Below are 19,738 nucleotides of genomic sequence, written 5' to 3' on the forward strand. Positions count from 1 at the left end.
TTATCACCCTCGTACCCCATGGTCAGAATACGCCATGAAATTGCCACCCAATCTGTGGCCTCCATTGTGAAATGGAAACAACTTGACATCCTACGTAAACTATTATCAAATGACAGTATAGCTGCAATCGATATTTTAAGAGAACACAAATCGTCAATGAACAACTCAATACGAAAGACATGGAAAGAAAAACTATTTCAACTATTGGAATCCGAAGAAATCTCAACTGAAATGCTCATAAAAAGACCACAACACACAAAGAAACAAAGGATTGGATAAGGGCTTGCAGCAGCGTCACAAAATACTTAACACACATCAAATGCCGAGGGACATACGAGCAATTAACAAAACACTGATGTATCTTACAACTTTTCCAGATGCAACAATATGAGAAACATACATGAGAATCAGACTGAACATTCTGCCGACTAGAGACTACGTGGCTGCAACAAAACAACTTGCACCATCGTAGGCAAACTGCCACTTCTGCAAAACTGATGAAGGGGAAACAATTTACCACCTTACAATGAGGTGCCCTGAGCTAAATGAAACGAGACAGATGTTCGGAGCCTTCTTTAAGATCTCATCATTCGAAATGGACACAGAAACAAGATGGGAACGAATAATGAATGGACAAGAAAAGAACCTCATCTTCACAATAGTGCAATTCTTACAAAACATATTGGAGCTGACGAATGGACCCTCTGAATCAACAACTTAATCATTTTAACAAAACTGAAAATAAGTTTTATTTAAAGACTTGATCTATAAGTGAAAAGTTTGCAACAAACTATATCATTTTAAATAAAAATAAAAAATAAAAAAATATATATCAAACCTAAAGTCAATATATTTCATTTCATAACCCCATATGTAGTTCGGTTAACCCCAACTCCATTCGACCTATTTGTGCAAGCGTATCTTCATTCATCAACATTCACACTCCCCTGCAGAGGTGCACCTATTCACTAATAGCCTTTTAAAATAATGCAGGCTTCATGCAGCAAAATGTTTAAGCTACTTCTTGTGCACACCGTTAGTCTAATGGTGTAGCTCTTGCTCAACAACAGTTACCTGATCTACACGTGTTTGGGCTGGACCTTTTTGATGTGGCTCTCAGATGACTCCAGCCTTCTTCAGGACAATGGTGGGTGTTTCAAGTGCTCCACTTTCTACGCCTTGGTGTTTTGGCTGCTTGTCTACAAATAAAACAAACACTCATATTACCAAACAATCTGTCCCCGCTTGTCGATTCCATTTTGAATTAATCTATTCATATTGCTTTCAATTCCAAAAAACAGCCTTGGCCTACCTCCAGTGGTGACTGTGGTAGCAGGCCAAGGGTTCTCGCAAAATTAATATTTCTCTTCTGATGTCTGTATCAGATAGGTGAGTCCATCTATAGACAACAAGGCGTAGAAAGGGCAACAGTCACGGTTCTATTCTCTGTTTCTCTGTATGTGGACATGTCCACATACTGGACATGCTTTTCCTCTTTGTAAGGTCAACTTACTGCACATGCCGGGTCAGACCTGATCATCTCCGTCTTGCTTCCACTGATTTCGGATGTGCTCAGGACTCAAGGAAGTTCTCCACGGGCCTGCGTGGCGGGGACTCTAGGTTAGAGTACAAAAGTGTAAACCGCCCCACTCCAGCAGAACATTTCTTCACAGCTTACCAGTGTGTGCAGCTGTCACTCTTCAGTAGTTCTATGGACCGTGTCTTGGCTGTCCTTTATTCGCCAGTTTCATTCTTTTTCTAATGAAAAATACACAGAAGCCAGGGTCAGTGTGCATGTGCTAGCGATCAATTTAGGGAACATGACATATGTCTTTCCTACTCTGTCACTACACGTAGGTATTAGCCCTCCATGTGTAGTGCTGTGCGATGCACACCTGGCGCTCGCATGTATAATGCTGTTCTATGTGTCCATGGAAACGTGACCCTTCTTGTGCAGTGCACAGGGTGCCTGCAAGTGTGCTATTGTTTTGTCTGTGCACTGGGGCATTTGTTATCCGTGTGCGGGCAGTATTATCTCACGCCTGCTCTTGTTCGGGTCGCATAGGGCTTGTCCCTTCTACGTGAACTTACCATTTAGTAACAGTGATCGTCTCCCAGCAGTTCGATTGAATAATTCATAGTCTGAAGTCTCTGTATCTGTATTTGTTTATTATTTATATCACGCACCAAACCCTGAGATAACTGGGTGCTTCAAAAGCTTAGAGGTTACATACACGGTGAAGAGAAGTACATTGCAGTCAAGTGTGAAGACAACGAGTGGGACCCTAGTTACAGGTGGGTCCGACAGCAGGAGATAATGTACAATAGCATAAATAAGCAGAAGGCAATGAACAATCGCATAATAAGCAGTAGTCAGATAAACATAATGGTAACATCTTAGTGAAGAGGCTTATTGCTCAGCCAGTTTTTTATTCTGGCTTTGAATGTGAGGAAGGAGGTTTCTTGCCTGAGAGGGATGGGAATAGAGTTCCATCGTTTGGCAGATTGGACTGTGAAGCTGGCTCCACCGGCTGTTTTTAGGTTGAATCTTGGTACACCCAGGTTTTGGGAGTGAGACGATCTGGTGGTATGTGCAGGTTGGTGTTTACAAATGTTGTCGGACAGGTATTTCGGGGCTACATTTGTGAGGCATTTGTGCGTAATGGCCAAGGTGCGTAGGGTGATTCTGTCACGGATGAGCAACCAGTTGATATTATGTCTGTGAATGGATATACACCAAGATCTGGGAAGACTAAGTGCTGCTCTCAGTGAGTTGTTCTGGAGTACCTGGAGTCTATTTAGGTTGTCTTCAGAAGAGCCTAGGAATAGTGTGTTGCAATAGTTTAGTTTAGACAGTGCAAGTGTTCTAGCTAACGCTAGGCAACTACTTGTAAATAAGCACGATTTACAGCTGTAGATCAGTTTATGTGTGTAGGCCGTGGAAGACGCCACACTGCTGGCTTGTTTTTTGAGAGGGAGTGCTGAATAGAGGTAGACCCCCAATGTTTTTACCTCTTTAGAGACATTGGACCTCATTCTGGGTTTGGAGCTAACCATGGAGTAATTAGCTCCATGGTTGCCTCCGAAACCGTCCCAAATCCGGCATGGTGAATGGAGTAATTACCGGTCCATTCCAGGGTTGGAGAGACCAGTAATTCCCCATTCACCTTTTGCCCTTCCCCATTCCCATTTCTGCCCCATAGGGCTCAATGGGAATGGGGAAGGAGGTAATTACGGCACCGTAAATTACAGTACCGTAATTACCTCTGAGGTACCTTTGCGGGTCCGTACTTAACTCCTGCTAAAAGCAGGAGGTAAGGAAGGACCCACAAAGGGAACTCCGAATACGGAGGTAAGGGATTACCGGCATCAGCAGCCTTACCGGTGCCAGTAATCCCTTACCTCCAACCTCGTAATGACCCCCATTGATTATGTTACCATCAATGACGAAAGATGAGTACCTGGTGTCAAGTTTATTCAATCGTGCCTGAGAACCCACGATCATTAACTCAGTCTTATCATCATTGAGGCATAAACTGTTGGTGGCCATCCATGCTTGGATTTCGAGATAAATATCGTTCAGCAGTTTGGAGTCATGGTCGTAACGGCCAGTGAGGGGGATGAGGACTTGAGTGTCATCTGTATAGTTAGTGTAGATGACACCCAATTTGTGCCGCCAGTCGAATAGTAGCTTCATAAATATATTGTATAGTGTGGGTGACACACATAACCCCTGAGGGACTCCACAGAGTATGGGTGTGGGGTCTGCCTGAGGCTGAAGGGGAGAAGACTCTGGTGGTCCGATTAGAGAGGAAGGATTTAACCCAGTCAGATGCGTTAGTGGAAAATGCTGCAGCTGTGTTAAGGTGCCTGGTGAGAATTTGGTGGTCGACAAGGTCGAAGCCTGCAGATAAGTCAAGGAGTAGGAGGATTGCTAGCTTACCTTTGTCCTTCGCCTTGTGCATTTGGATCTTGAGGTCTAGGAGGGCTGCCTCAGTTCCATGTCTGGGTCTGAAGCCCGATTGTCTAAGACCTAGGAGTTCATTCTCCTCTAGGTGCTTCTGAATTTTCAGGTAAGCCACCCGATCCAGGATTTTTAAAAGGAACGGGACGGTGGTGATGGGCCTATATTTTGTGGGGATATTTGGATCAAGGTTGTTTTTTCTTTTAAGAGAGGCATAACCCAGGCTTCCTTGAGATTTTTGGGTACCTGGTTGGAAGAGAAGGAAGAATATATCAAAGTGGTGATGAAGGGGGCTAGGTTTTTCACTCCCTCTTTAATTATGGTGGCTGGACTGATATCCCCTTGGCAGTGGGAAGGTTTTAGGCTTTTTATGATGTCTTCAACTTCCTTTGATGTAACTTTTGAGAAGGTGAAGGGTGTGCAAGATTGTGGAGTTTTCTCTGGGACAGGAGCAGACTGGGAACCGTTAATGAGGCTTGCCTTTTTAGCTTCAATCTTATTTTGGAATAGAGTGATTTCATCTGCAAGGACTTGCTGGATTTTTGTGCACCATTCTGCATTTTTGATGCAATCTTGTGAGGGCGGAGCAGGGGATTCAAGCTCTTTTAGGATGCTGAAGAGCTCCTTAGTATTGGATTTGGCATTGTGGATTCTGGAATTATGGGCTTCTTTTTTTGCAGAAAGGATAGCCGCTTTGTAAGTAGCGGAGGCTGACATAAATGCAGTTTTATTGGTGATGGAGGGTGATTTACACCAGGTGGATTCCGCTGATCTTTTGGTGTTTCTGAGGCTTTTTAGTTCGGGGGTGAAACATTTGTTGAGGTGTGCGATGGGTTTGGCTTTACTGAGTTTCGGAGGAGCCGCAATATCTAATGCTGATTTAAGAGTGTTGTTGTAAAGGTCTACCAATTTGAGAGGGTCGAGGCTGCTGAATTTGGTCTCATTGAGGATGTTGCTAATGAGGGGCTGGAGGCTGTCTATGGTGATGTTGCAACAGTTTCTAGGTAACGAAGTGGGGGGGCTGATGTGGCTTTGGAAGGGGAGGATCCAGGGATGGAAAACAGGATGAGGTGATGATCTGACCAGGCTACTGGTCCATTTTGGAGAATGGAGATGATGTTATGCTCACCTGGTGTCCACGGGGACGCCACCCAGCTGTGGGGACTCTGGTACCCTTCTCAGCCGCTCCCAGGTATAATCAGCGGAGAAGTTCTGCCTTGAAAACAGGTGGGCAATGTTCAAGACTGTGCAACTGGGGTAAGAGCCTCCCAACACCCCGTATGCCCGCAGCCCCTCCCCGGACCTTTCCTCACCTTGTTATGGGTTTTGGCGAGCTCTCCGTCCTGCCTTCGTGGCAGGGGCACGTTGTCCTTTGTGGGCAAGTGCGATCTAGTTACTTCACTGATGCAGGCCCTTTAGAGTCTTTCAGGTAGATCTTATTACTGTTATACCGTATGCCTTTCTTGGATTTCAATAATGTCTTTTCTCTCTGCTTAGGTGTGCGGAAGTTCACCGTGGAACGTTGGCTGAATTGGGACTCGCCGGCAGGTGATGGTGCTTCGAGAGCGCCTTGATACGGTAAGTAGGCGCTATGCGCAACGCTATGATGCCTCGCCTTTGCTAACCTGTTGTCTTTTGTTCCCGTAGGTTGCAGTGCTCACTCGGAGCAAGAAGTCCCAAGGCGATGCTGGTCGATGGCCAACTCGTGAGGTAAGCTGTCGGCACAATTGTAAAATGTCTAATGTCCTTTTTCTCTCCTTTTTGCAGATCCAACGGTCCGGGGGGCTTGCTGTTCCTTGGATGATGTTTGCAGGAGTGAAGGGCAGCTAGCGGTGGAATAACAGGTAAACTGCTGCTATTAACAATGTCCTTTGTTTTTCAGATGCTGTTCTTCCAAGGTTCGCAGATGCAGCTGAACACGATGAGCGTCACGTTGCAGGATTGCAAAGTAACGCGAAGCGTGGTATCCAAGTCGGGTGTGGTTTAAATAGCATCAAGAAAGTAGTCCAGGTAAAATAGTCTCTAGGCTACCACACCCAAAACACTATACCGCATAGCTTGGTTCCAAGGAGCCAAGCTATGTGGATGCCTCCATGTTGACTGGCACTGAAATAAAGTAGTTCCCAAGCACAAGTCTTCATTAAGTATGAGCTTGGCGCCAAAGGCGCGAGGACTTGCCCCAAGAGGGCCTAGGCAAAGGATGCCTAAGCTTGTTGGGGGCCCGAGCCGAGACCCCTCCTGGCCCATGGACCTGCCGGGGGGGTTTCAAGGAGTGGATCGTGACAGATGAAGCAGTTGAGATCTGATACCCAATCCAGCGTTCGGCCTTTGGAATGGGTTGGTGTTGTGATTCTGCGTATGAACCCCAGGTTTGTGATAGCGATATCCACAGCTAAAGCATGCGGGTTGTTAGGGTCCTGGAGGCCAAGGTTCAGGTCCCCTAAGGGGATAGTTTGGGATCCAAGTTTGGTGTTGGTGGATAGGAGGTTCGTGATGTCATCCTCGAAGGAGGGAGAGGGACCGGGGGGCCGGTAGACAAGATGCAGGAGTATTGTTTGGGTAGGTCAGAGTGCTAGTTTCACTGATACGAGCTATGAAGAGGGGAAGCTGGAAGGGACTATGGCTCTGAGGGCTAGGTGGGTTTTGGCAATGATGGCCAGCCTTCCACCTTTGCCACAGTTTCTATCAGCCCTGATAATGGTGTAACCATCAGGTAGGGCTAGTGAGAGTGCTGGGCCTGCTGCCTGGTGTAGCCAGGTTTCTGTAATAGCCAGGAAGTCTAGGCTATTTGAGATCATGAGATCAGCAATCGCTGAGGCATGGGCAACAAGAGAGCTAGCATTGATAAGGGCTCCTTTAATATTGGTTGATGGTGGTGTCAAGAACTGAGGTCCACATAGATTTAGAATACCTCCATCCCCAACCACCAGTCAGAGAGAGAGTAAATGGACTCGCTGACCGGTTATTGAGGCCACAGGTGGCAGGAACAGTAAACTCCGGGTCCCAGGTGACTGTAAGGAAAAAACAGGCAAGTTACACCTAAACAAACAATCTTGGTTCGTTATGTGTCCTAATGTAGGAACTATAAGGGCACCTACCAATATGGAGAATGGTGGAAGAATAGATGACACTGATCCCTTCCTTGTGCCTGTGAGAAGACGTGGTGGAGACAACTATTAAAACAACAGGATAGTTGCTTTACCAAGACAGCAATGAGGTGCCACCGTACGGTGCAGAGGATGGAAGGGATCCCGATGGGGGAATGGATTTTACAGAGGTAGGGCAAAACAAGGGTTAATGCTCAAAGTGTCAATTCCAAAGACAAGATCTAGAGCAATTCAAAAATCCAAGAGCCAAGGTCAGAACAGTTTGTGGTATACTGCCTTAAATAGGTGCCAAATCCAAATGGGAAGACCAGGTAGCAAATCCAAGAAACGTTGCCAGGTCCGAAATCCAGGTAACAAGAAACAAGAACAAAACTCCAAACGCTGGGGAAGAACAACAGCTGAGAAGTGTTTAAGCAGCGTGCTTGGTGTCGTTTTATGCTGGCGGTTGTTTGTCACGTGTGCGTGTGATCGACGTGCAGGAAGGCCCACGTGATCGGGAAAAACTTCAGCCCTGCCCCGTGATCACTCTGCCCGCGTAGATCATGCAAAGGGAGCCCGGGGAGCCGGCTGCAGGAACGTCCGTAAACGCCATGGCAGTTGCCATTGCCAGCATTGCCAGCGACGCCAGCACGGGACCACGGAACCCAGGACGTCATCCTCCGAAGGATATGGGGTTTTATGGTCAGTTGGGGTTTCAGTGGGAGTCTCGGGATGGGCCCATCATGTGAGTGTGCCCTAGTGCTGGAAAGTGATGAGGGGCGTATGGCCTGACTGGGCACAGGACAAGAGGGACGCATGACAGAGCCCCCACCCAATGGCCCACGACCCCGTGGGCAAGAAGGATTGTCCCTATGAAAGCGGGAGACCAGGAGTGGGGCCTTCACCTGACTTGCGGGTTCCCAGGATCTTTCCTCCGGACCAAAATCTACCCAGTCCACCAAGTAATAAAGATGACCCCTGCGGATACGAGAGCCAAGTATACTGTTGACTTTGTATTCATCAGTAGAACCTTGCATAAGAAGGGAAGAAGGTATGCCAATGCGCGTTGCAGGGGGACAGGGTTTCAAGAGGGAGGTGTGGAACATGGGATGGATACGCCAGGCCATAAAACACAATGAATGCGATAAGACACATGATTGATAACTTTGAGGATGCGGTAGGGTCCAGCAAAGCGAGGAAGCAACTTCCGACAGCCAGGAATCGGCAAATGTCTGGTAGAAAGCCAAACACGGTTGCCAACATCATATGCAGGGGCCGATACGCGTTTCATGTCTGCTGCCAGACACATCGTCTCCGGTGCTTCCCTAAGATGACCCAGTGTCTGACTATGGACGAGCCTGAGTTCCCTTAGACAAGACAGCAGGAGTCTGAACAGGAGATGGGGATATCTCAGGGAAGGACAGGACTCAGGGATGCTGACCATAGAGGGAGAAGAATGGGGAAAACCAGTAGAGGAATGGGGGGCATTATTATATGCGAATTCCGCTATGTGTAGGACTTGATACCAGGAGTGTTGATGCTGTAATGATAGACAACGTAGGTACTGCTCAATCGTTTGATTAACCCGTTCGGTTTGCCAATCCGTTTCTGGGTGGTAGGCTAAAGAAAAGCGTGTGTCTATCCCCAGTAGATTTGTAAGGGAACGCCAGAAACATGAGGTGAACTGGGAACACCGGTCTGATACAAGGACTGAGGGCAAACCGAAAAGGCAGAATACATGACGGAAAAACAAACCAGCAAGGACAGCTGCCATAGGAATGCTGGTACAGGGTACAAAATGGGCCATTTTGGTGAATGAGTCCACTACCACCCATACTGTGTCAAAACCCTTCACCCTGGGCAAGTCTGTGACGAAATCAATAGTTACGGTTTGCCATGGTCTGGGTGGTAGTGGCAAGGGTTGTAGCAAACCAAGGGGACGTCCCTTTCGATTTTTGCATTGTGCGCATACTGAACAAGAACTAACATAAGCATTGGTGTCCCTGTGCATACAGGGCCACCAGCACCAGCGTTGGAGCAGAGACAGGGTATGTTTTGTCCCAGATATCCGTTAATAACAGCATCATGGGACCATTCTAACGCTTGGGCACGGGTGTCAGGGGTGGGTAGAAACAGTTTGTTATTCATGAAAGGCAACCCATTGGGCCTCATTATAACTCGCCAGGTATGGAAACAACGGTGGCGGTAAACCCGCCGCCACTGTTGTTTCCATGCCGGGCGATCACAACTCCTGCAGGCGGAGGCGTCAAACCCGCCAGGTCTGACCTGGCGGGTTTAACACCGCCCGCCTGCAGGCGGACAAGGAAACACCGGCACCATCACGAGATGGTGCCGGTGTTTCCATGATCCCCATCCCCATTGAGTCCCATGGGACTCAATGGGAATGGGGATTAACACCATTCCGCCTCCGGAATTCCCGGGACACCGGGGTTGTAATGCCCCGGTAATTCAGGGAGTCGGAATGGTAATACGAGTCCGGCGGTAACCAGGTGGTTTTACCACCTTGGTTACTGCCGGACTCGTAATGAGGCCCATTGTGTATAACTATATCCCAATCGTTAGTTTGTTCTGGATGACTGGTAGTCCAGTGATGGACTGAAGACAATAAGTCAGTGGACAGGGTGCAAAGGGCAGATCACATGCTTAAAGTCAAGTAGAGTATCAGGGAACACCGGCAGGGAAGACCCCCCAGGGATACGAGACAAGGCATCTGCCTTACCATGTGTAACACGGGGTCGATGTCATATAACGAAATCATAGGCAGAGAAAAATAGATGCCAGCATACCTGGCGGCTGTTGTTCCATCGGAAAGACGATAGGTCTTGAAGGTTGCGGTGGTCAGTGTATACACAGTGACTTGATATTTAGCACCCAGGAGATGGTGCCTCCACACCTGAAGGGCGTCCTTTACTGCCAACAGTTCCTTCTCAGTCACCGTGTAGTGACTTTCACCAGAGGAGAATTTGCGGGAGTGGTAGGCCACCGGATGCAACAGACCCGTGTTGGTACATATTTGGGACAAGACCATGCCTAAAGCATAGGAGGAGGCGTCAGCCTCGATTACATAGGGGAGTTCAGGATTTGGGTGTTGAAGCATAGGAGCCGAGGTAAAGGCTGTTTTGAGAGCAAGGAATGCTTCCTGTTGCAACGGGGTCCAAACAAAAGGGTAGTGAGGACTGGTGAGTTTAGTCAAAAACAGGTTATTCCAGTTGGCAGAGTTAAAGCTTCCCCCTAGGAAGTGAGCCACACCATAAACTTCCAGGACACGAAAGTGATAATTGCCAGCTTGAAAAACTTTGAATGGGTCAGGACAAAGAAAGTTCACACGCTCGTCAGACATTCGTCTGTGCTCCAGGCTGGGACAATAGAAGTCCTGGGACACTAACCTGTCAAGTGGAGGGGGGCATAAAACCTTCAATCAAACTGGGAACCCCCACCCCACACAGGGCTTAAGTGACAGCTGGTGGCAGCTGAAAAAGAAAAAAATGGTCCAGTGCAGGACAAAGGACTGCCATTTGCTTCACTTTAAAGACTTTTTATCTCTGCAGCAAGAATTAGTAAAAATGTAAAATGTTTGCAGTTTTAAATATAGTTTTATGGGCTTTCATTGAAGACATGATAGAATTCACTGACACTTTGGGGACAGAAATGGCAAAGTATTGTGAATTACAAGAAAAGCATCCATGTTGCAAATGCGAATTTGTGCACATACATCCCTTATGAGGATCCAGACCCATGTATAAAGTTATGGAATTTTAGGCCGAATATTTCACACTGAAAATGACTAAGAAATGTATAAAAGGACAAACAATGTCTCACATATTGCAGGATGTGATGGCTGTGCTCTACAGAAAATATGTAGCTTGATTATGTCATTTATTAAGGTGCCACAACTGTACAAATGTGTAAATTCTGGTATGACAGATTTTTGGCAAAAAAGGTCTGTGGGAAGTCTTGTTACATCATAAAATGCAACCTCCTGAACTGAGTCACATCCCAGGGGAGGCAACCAACATTGATTGTCCAATCCAGTTGTTTAGAGGCAGGTTTAGCTAAGCCCGGCCCAGCAGTATAATCTATGATATCGCTATGCATTATAAATAAGAGTCCCTGACAAGACTCTAGACACACACTCTTCCTGATTTTCCAGCGCCGCCGGCCTGTTCCATTCATCCGGATTCCAGATCCCAACTACAAGGACAAAGCATTGCTGACCATACTCCAGGGCCCACTGAAAAACCCAAGCAGTGCTGATCCTATTTCCAGCAAGGCCTCAAATCTGAAAATCCACTAATCTCCCATTAAAAAGGGGAAAGCGGTGGTACCTTTTTGCATCCTGAACCAGCCTGGCTTGCTGCCCCCTAACTGCATGCCATCCTGACAATCCCACCATCCAGCTGATCTTTAGTAGCCAGTGACCAGAATTGCCAGTCCAGAAGTGCCATCTGGTGACCAGAACTGCCCAGCTGTTTGCCAGGCGCGCTGCCATGTAGTGACCAGAATCATTGTCGGTCCAAAAATCTCAAAACTAAAAAGTGGACTGTGAGTATAATCGCCACCCCATAGAAACCATAGCCTATCTTGTCTTTGTCCTTATCCCACTCTCTAAGTCATCCTATCCTTATCCTGATGACTTGTTGAAATTGTCAGACTCATTCTTGCAACCTTACCCTTGATTTCTAGTGCTAGCCCCATCTCTTTAGTAATTTTGTCTTGTGTAATCCTAAACCATTAGTCCTATTTCGAGTGATCAGACTGGTTTCCGCCAGGGTTGGGCGCTAGGGTAACGGGGTTGATGTCATGAATCAACCCTGGCTCTTACTGTGTCCATCTTTGGTGGGCTAGCCTAAATACTCTAGTGTAAAGTAAAACTGTTCTTGTCACAACTGATTTCCTTTCCTATTTCACAGCTCCATTTTACTCAAAGTGCACCTTTTTATATCTTGCATAACTCATCCAATTTACCAGCTAGAGACTTAATTTCACAACCATATCGTTCCTATGATATACCTCTATCCCCAACCGCATTCCAATTCAATGTATTTCACACGTTTTTATTAAAAACCGTTTGGGTAATTTCATGCGGGAATTGAAAAATGTGCAAAGTTTCCAACTTGTCATTTTGCTGCAATCTATTTTAAACTTTCCACTCATTTCCGAACTGTATGCTCTTGGAAAACCATTCTTGGTGATTATTAGTGTCTTTGGATTGTTGCTTTAGTGAGGAATTATGTTTACTTCAAGGTTTTTAACACACATTCATTATTTATTTGTCCATTTCCGAGTGTCATTCCATAACATTGCAAGGGGTTTAAAATCCGTTTTTCTTCCTTAATTGGGGAGGGAAGATCAGATTTGGATTCTGTTTCCTATTTTTCATTTCTGATTACCTGCTGCTTCTTTTTATCCACTCTTGATTATTTGTGGGTTGAGGGAGCATTGCAGGGGGAAATCCTAACTTGGGTGCTAGCTTTCCTAAATCAAAAAGTGTTCCTATTTCGCTGTGCTGTGTATATGTTTCACTAGAAGGTTAAACCCAGTGCATTGCTCACATTCTTATTGTAATTATCACCCCATTGGTGATTGCTGCCCCATACTAAAAAGTGTATGATTTCATTTGATTTTTAAAATAAATAAATAAATATTGTATTTTACCAACCAGCCTGGTTCATGGTCTATTGTGACCCGGGATATTTGAAAAAGGGGGTGTGATATGAGTGGTGTACCACCTCAATATTGAATCTATAACATAAAAAGATAAGCATTTCAGTCGTGCGCTGCATACTAGACCGAGACCAAGGTGTGTTTCGGCTGATTGAAATCCTTAACACTTTAAAACTAGTGGGGTAAGTAAAATCAAAATTTAGCTCAGGATGGAATTTATAGCAGTAAGCAAACTTCAACAGGAAGCAGACGGAATGGAATGCGACATCTAGGAAGCTTTCTGTTCCTTTCGAACAGATAGGGGAGCTAGGACTTCCTCCACTTTACCCTGGGTCAAGAGATGAACCGCAGCCGGGTGAGTTGCTCCCCGGAACCTTTAGGGACAGCGATTCACACCGGGGAACTCTTTGGGGGGGCTGTTTGTTTATAGGGCAGGGGGTGGGTTCAAGTAGTCCATGGAAGTGGGTTGGGGTTAGTTGGGGTAGTGGGTAATTCTAAAGTTGGGGGGAAAGGAAGCTATCTTTTTGGGGGGGAATCTCAACTGCAGAGCAAATGTAGCATGCTTATTACTGTATAATGTTAGCAATGTGCCAATATCCTCTAGTCCTTTGCAATACTTTATAAGCATTCAGAAATCAAGAATGTGGAGTTCTTCTTGAGGCGGCACCAACCGGATTTAGTAGTGCTGCAAGAAACCCATACCTGTAAAACAGACAGAAACCAACTTCACCTATGCTATTACCCTACAATAACATAGGCATGTGGCGTGAGTAAAACCGCAGAGATATTGATTGCAGTTAAAGAAAGTCACGGCCTTCAAATAATCTGCACTAAAACACACAGGGAGGACGAATATGTTTTTCGGGTCCTCAGCATATTCTCCATCAAATTAACAGTGGTGACAATATATGCCCCTATCTCAGGCCAGTATGGTTTTTTGAAACAAGTGATGAACTTGTTGGAGCTTTTTAGGGAGGGAGACTTATTGTTACTGGGGGACTGCAACCTGACATGGGACCCGGTGCGAGACAGGCGCAGGGTGACCCACTGGGCCTCACCCTCCCCCTCGAGCGGGCTGCAATGTATATTCGTAGCTCTATCCCTAGTTGATATTTGGCTCGCCCTGAAGGGGGGAGGAGAAAGGTTATTCCTTTTATTTACACGCTCATAGGCCATTCTCCCGTATAGATTAGGCTTGGTCCTCCACCCCACTGTTGAGTATTATATCACAAATTATCACACATCCAATCACCCTCTCAGATCATGCCCCAATTACATTAACATTAGATATCACAACCACCAGTCCACAGCTTTGGTCCTGGTAATTCCTGCATGCCCTGCTTCAAGACCATGTCATTAGAAATGAAGTTGCCATACAGATCACTAAATGTTTTGACCTAAATCTGCTAGGGGAGATCTCATTCAATATTATCTGGGATGCATTTAAAGTTACCACGAGTGGCGTCCTCATAGCTGCAGATGCCAAAAGACACAAACAGCTTATGTGTCATGACCCTTGCCCCTGGCCCTCACTGGCAAGTCAGCCTTCCAGTTAGGGCCAGGTCAAAGGCCTTAAAACCTCATCCAAGACTCTCTTGCAGTCAGTCCTTTGGCGCCAGGCTCATAACCATCATGAAGACCAACATTAGAATGGGACTGTTTACTTGGGACTATTTAACTTAGGGGCAGGGGGTTCAGCCAACATGGAGGCACACACATAGCTCAGTTTCAAGGAACTGAGAAATGTGGTCCAGTCTTTTGGGTGTGGCAGGCCTGAGACTATTTTATCTGGACTACTTTACCTGAGACTATTTAAACTGCACCCAAACAGCAGAACATGCTTTGCGTTATTCTGCTGTGGGCAGCGTTACGCTCACCGTGTCCAGTTCTTTGAAGCCAGTTTACCTGAAACCAAGGACCTGCAGAGAGAGAAAGAACACTACGAAACTTACCTGGAACAGTATCCTGTCTTCAATCCTTCGCTGACTTCAGTTCCACTCACCTGAAGGTACGAACTCCATCATCCGGCACCGCATGCATCCTGGAATACCATAACCTGGAAAGAGGAGAAAGAAAGACAGCATTAGTAAGCATTTACTCACGTTTCCTCCCGAATGAAGAAAGCCACACAATTCTTACCTGGGTAGTCATCTCCTGGTCAGTAACATTGCTGGAACATTACGGCGCTCGGCAAGGAACATCGCAACCTGCAAGAAGAGAAAAGACACAGGTTAGCAATATAAAAGGCGAAACAGCGCAGCGCATCGTGCATTACTCACCGGACAGCATCGCGCACACAGCGCTTTCGCCTACCGGCCCATGCTCATCTTCAAACTGTATGACAACACCAAAATACCTTTCCATACCTAAAAGGAAAGAAGCAAGACATTATTATTCGAACTAAGAGGAACATAAGAACTGCATATAAAGACTGTAAAGCAGCAAACCTACGGAGTCGCAGCAGGCCTGGATTCCCACAGGGCGGCTTGCACCAGTGAAGTAACTTGGTCGCTGCTCGCTCCTCCACATCTACATGCCCCTGCCACGAGGAGCAGGACGGAGAATCCACCTTTTACAATATTAAGGTGAGGAGAAGGCCCAAGGGGGAGGAAGGAGTTGAGGTCAAGGGAGGTGGGAAAACAAAGACAATCTGGTATTGAATCCAGCTCTCCTATATTGCAGATCCATCTTTAACCAGAGGCCTTACCAAGGGACCGGGAGTGGGTTCGAGAGTGCAAATCATCCAACCAGGGCTGGGTGGCGTCCCCGTGGATACCAGGTGAGCGTAACAGAACAATAATATTATCCATCTGGGCGTCATGGAGACTTCAGAGACTGACCAGTTAGTTCAGTTGTTGGGACAATTACGCACTGAAGTACATTCAGCCAGGCAAGAAACCAATGCTCTTAGGAGGGATTTGATTGTTACTAAGGATCGTACTGACAAAATAAGTAGACAATTGCTCCAATCACAGGCAGGGCAGACTCCATTGCCTGGTAACATTCCGCCAGCACCTGTACCAACTTCTTCCACCAATCCAGTACAAATAACCCTTCCTGGGGTAGTTCCTTTAGCCCCACCTGAATGATTTACAGGGGACCTCAAGAAGTATGCAATGTTCATGAACCAGTGTCGTCTTCATTTCCTTTGCAGACCTGGAGCTTTTCCTGTCAACCAAGTGCGGTTTGCTTTGTCTTGTCATATCTGAGTGGCAGTGCTGCGGATTGGTCGGTACCATTGGTAAGTCAGGATAACCCGTTGTTACATGACTTTGGGGATTTCCAGATGGAAATGGAAAAACTCTTTGCTCGTCATACCCAAGGCCAAGCATTAGACAACAAACTTTTGTCATTCCGTCAAGGAAGTCAAGACTTGCTTACATATATAGCAACATTTAACGGAATAGTCGTTGAAGCTGGGTGGCCTGAGGAAAAAAGGACCACACTATTTCATCGGGGTCTACAAGGGGAACTAAAGGATGTCCTTGCTCAAGTGGTTAATCCACCTAAAGACTGTGTAGAATTCATCAACCTTGTGGTGCAATTAGATCACAGATTACAAGACCGAAAAGTGGACCGGATAAGGTTACACACTCGAGCTGTGTATGTCCGGTCAAAGGATAATGTTCCACGTACATTGGAAAACACAGTAGAACCCATACAAATCGGAGGTGTACGGCCCCCTTTAACTAAAACTGAAAGAGACAAGAGAAGGCAACAGCAATTATGCTTATATTGCGGAAAATCAGGCCACTTCCTCAAAGAATGTCCAGTGAAACTACTAAGGAGAACTGTTGGAGCCACAGAGAAGGAAGATAATAACAAGGAGTCGGAAAACTACCAAGCCCGGCAAGCGTAGAGGTCCGCTTGTCGAGCGAGAAGGATGAACCACAGACCTCACACTTTGCATTACCAGTAATTTTGATCAATCACCAACAACCGTCTCGGATGCATGCTGTCGAAGCATACATATACAGCGGAGCAGTTGGGAATTATGTAGACCAAGATCTGGCAGCAGAGATGGGGATTCCCTTATGCTCTAAGTCGATTACTGAAAAAGTTACTACTGTTGATGGGACAGAAATAGCTTCCGGACGAGTAACCCAATGTACAGCAGCACTAACCCTACTGTGCCAGGATGGACACCGAGAATCTATTACATTCGATCTCATCAAAGCTCCTCAGTTTCGACTAATCTTAGGGATGCCATGGTTGGTAGCTCACAACCCTCTAAAAGATTGGTGTGCCAAGAACTTGGCCTTTTCCAATGATTGTGCTTGCACCTGTTATTACCAAGAAAAGGGCAAAACAGACTTATTTACATCTGCTACTTCCAGTACGGCGGCGATTGTACTAGGTGTGACTAGTAATCTACCACATGAATACCAAGATTTTCAAGACGTGTTCCAGAAAGAACAAGCCAATACTCTACCACCGCATAGGCCCTACGATTGTCAGATCGACCTCATACCTGTTGCGCAAATTCCTTGTGGTCGAATCTATGCACTTACTGAACCAGAAAACCTCCATTAGAAATCTTATCTTGATCAGTACCTGGCAAATGGATTTATCCGCCCATCTAAATCACTAGCAGCCAGTCCCTTATTCATCGTACCAAAGAAGGAAGGAGATTTGAGGACTTGCATCGACTATTGCGCATTAAACCATATCACAGTAAAAAACGTTATCCACTGCCCCTTATTCCTGAATTATAGGATCAAGTCAAAGATGCCCAAATCTATACCAAACTGGACCCGAGGGGGGCGTACCATCTTGTTCGAGTGAAGTAAGGAGATGAATGGAAAACCGCCTTTCGTATCAAATACAGCTTGTATGAATACCAGGTAATGCCTTTTGGACTTTGCAACGCTCCTGCTGCATTCCAGTACTTTATGAATGATGTTTTGCAGGAGTTAATCGACTTTTGCGCCCTGGTTTACATTGATGACATCTTAGTGTATCCTGCTACAAAAGAAGACCATGTCAGGCATGTCCGCCCCGTCCTTACTAAACTCCGCCAACATAAACTGTATGCTAAACTCGAAAAATGCTCTTTTCATGTCACCGAAGTGAAGTTCCTTGGTTTTATCTTCACACCAAAAGGTATCAGAATGGATAGGCACAAGGTAGATGCCATTCTTAACTGGCCGTCACCAACTTCATTTAAAGGAATCCAGAGTATGTTGGGCTTTGCAAACTTTTACCGCCGATTCATCAATAATGTTTCCCAAATAGTGCATCCTATTACATCACGATTGAGAAAAAACAATAAAAAGTTCCATTGGACCAAAGAAGCAGAGAAGGCCCTTCAAGAACTTAAGAAAAAATTCACTTCTGCTCCAGTTCTACGGCATTCTTGCCCTGACCTCCCTTATATAGTTGAAACAGATGCCTCTAGAATGGCTATGGGAGCTGTTCTCTCACAAAGTGACCCAGGAATTGGCCAGTTACACCCTGTGACCTTCTGGTCACGAAAATTCTCACCTCCCGAACTCAACTATGCTATCACAGACAAAGAACTCTTGGCTATAAAATTAGCTTTCAAGGCATGGCGTCACTATCTCCTTGGTGCTAGACATACTGTCACGGTCATAACTGATCATCGAAACCCGAAATACCTAAAAACAGCAAAGGCTCAATCATCCCGTCAACTGCGGTGGGCTCTTTTCTTCGCTGAATATGACTATGTGATCACCTACCGGCCAGGAGTCCGAAACGGAAAGGCTGACGCCTTGTTCCGCATGGGTGTTGATGAAAAGGTATACATAACTCCAGATCCAGTAGCCATCATTCCAGAAGACAAACTCCTGGGTCTCACGACAACATTGACACAGGGTGAACTCCAAAACAAGATCCAACTCTTAATCGATCCCACTTTCTCACAAGAGTGGTGTACTCAAGGAGAACATTACACCATTAAAGACCAGTTACCATATTTTAGGAACCGTCTATACCAGCCAGGTAAAGATTTACAAGAGCAGGTTATTTCGGGTTATCACGACTCCCTGATTGAAGGTCATCCTTGAATTGCCAAAACTCTAGCTAAAGTAAAACAAAACTATTGGTGGCCCACATGGCATAAAGACATCATCCAATTTATCCAATCCTGCGATGTGTGTGCACAAAATAAGTCCCAAAAGCAGAAACCAGCTGGTCTTCTTCAACCATTGGAAATTCTTCCCGCACTATGGCACACACTGTCCCTTGATTTCATTACAGATCTACCTCCCAGTCAAGGATTCAACACCATTTTAGTAGATGTAGAGTTGTTCTCTAAAATGGCACACTTTATTCCTTTTAAGGGTCTTCTAAATGCATCCAATTTAGCAAAGGTATTCCTGGAGGAAATCATACAGCTACATGGCTTTCCATCGGTCTTGATCTCAGATCGAGGTAGTCAGTTTGTATCCAACTTCTGGAGGAAATGCTGTTCAATGGCCAATATTGACATTCGACTATCCACAAGTCACCATCCTCACTAACCAAACCCTAGAGCAATACTTATGTTGCATGTTACATCAAGTGGAAAGAAATTGGAAGGACTTGTTATGGATAGCTGGATATGCCTATAATAATTCATTACAACCAGCACTGGACAAACCCCTTTCTACACTATATATGGTAGAAATCCACGTACTTCACAATTGGATCTCCCAACCCCTTTGGAAATGCCAGCGGTTAAAACCCTACATAAGACTATTTCCCAGGCCTTCAAAGAAGCAGCAGAACATTTTCTCCAAGCCAAGAACAGACAAAAGAAATTCGCTGACCAACATTTTAGTAAAGCCCCCGACTATCAAATTGGAGACAAGGTCTGGTTAGCATCAAAATATGTGCCCGATATCTGGGACCTTATTCTATTGAATCCATAATAAATCCAGTGGCAGTTACATTTGCCCTACCACCCACTATGCAGATTCATCCTGTGTTTCACGTATCACTCCTGAAACCGGTACAACCCGGTACTCGGGTTACAACACCACCAAAACCAGTATTAGTTGAT

The sequence above is a fragment of the Ambystoma mexicanum genome, chromosome 7q (assembly GCF_040938575.1).
Source record: "Ambystoma mexicanum isolate Mex_15411 chromosome 7q, UKY_AmexF1_1, whole genome shotgun sequence".
In the NCBI taxonomy this organism is placed as follows: Eukaryota; Metazoa; Chordata; class Amphibia; order Caudata; family Ambystomatidae; genus Ambystoma; species Ambystoma mexicanum.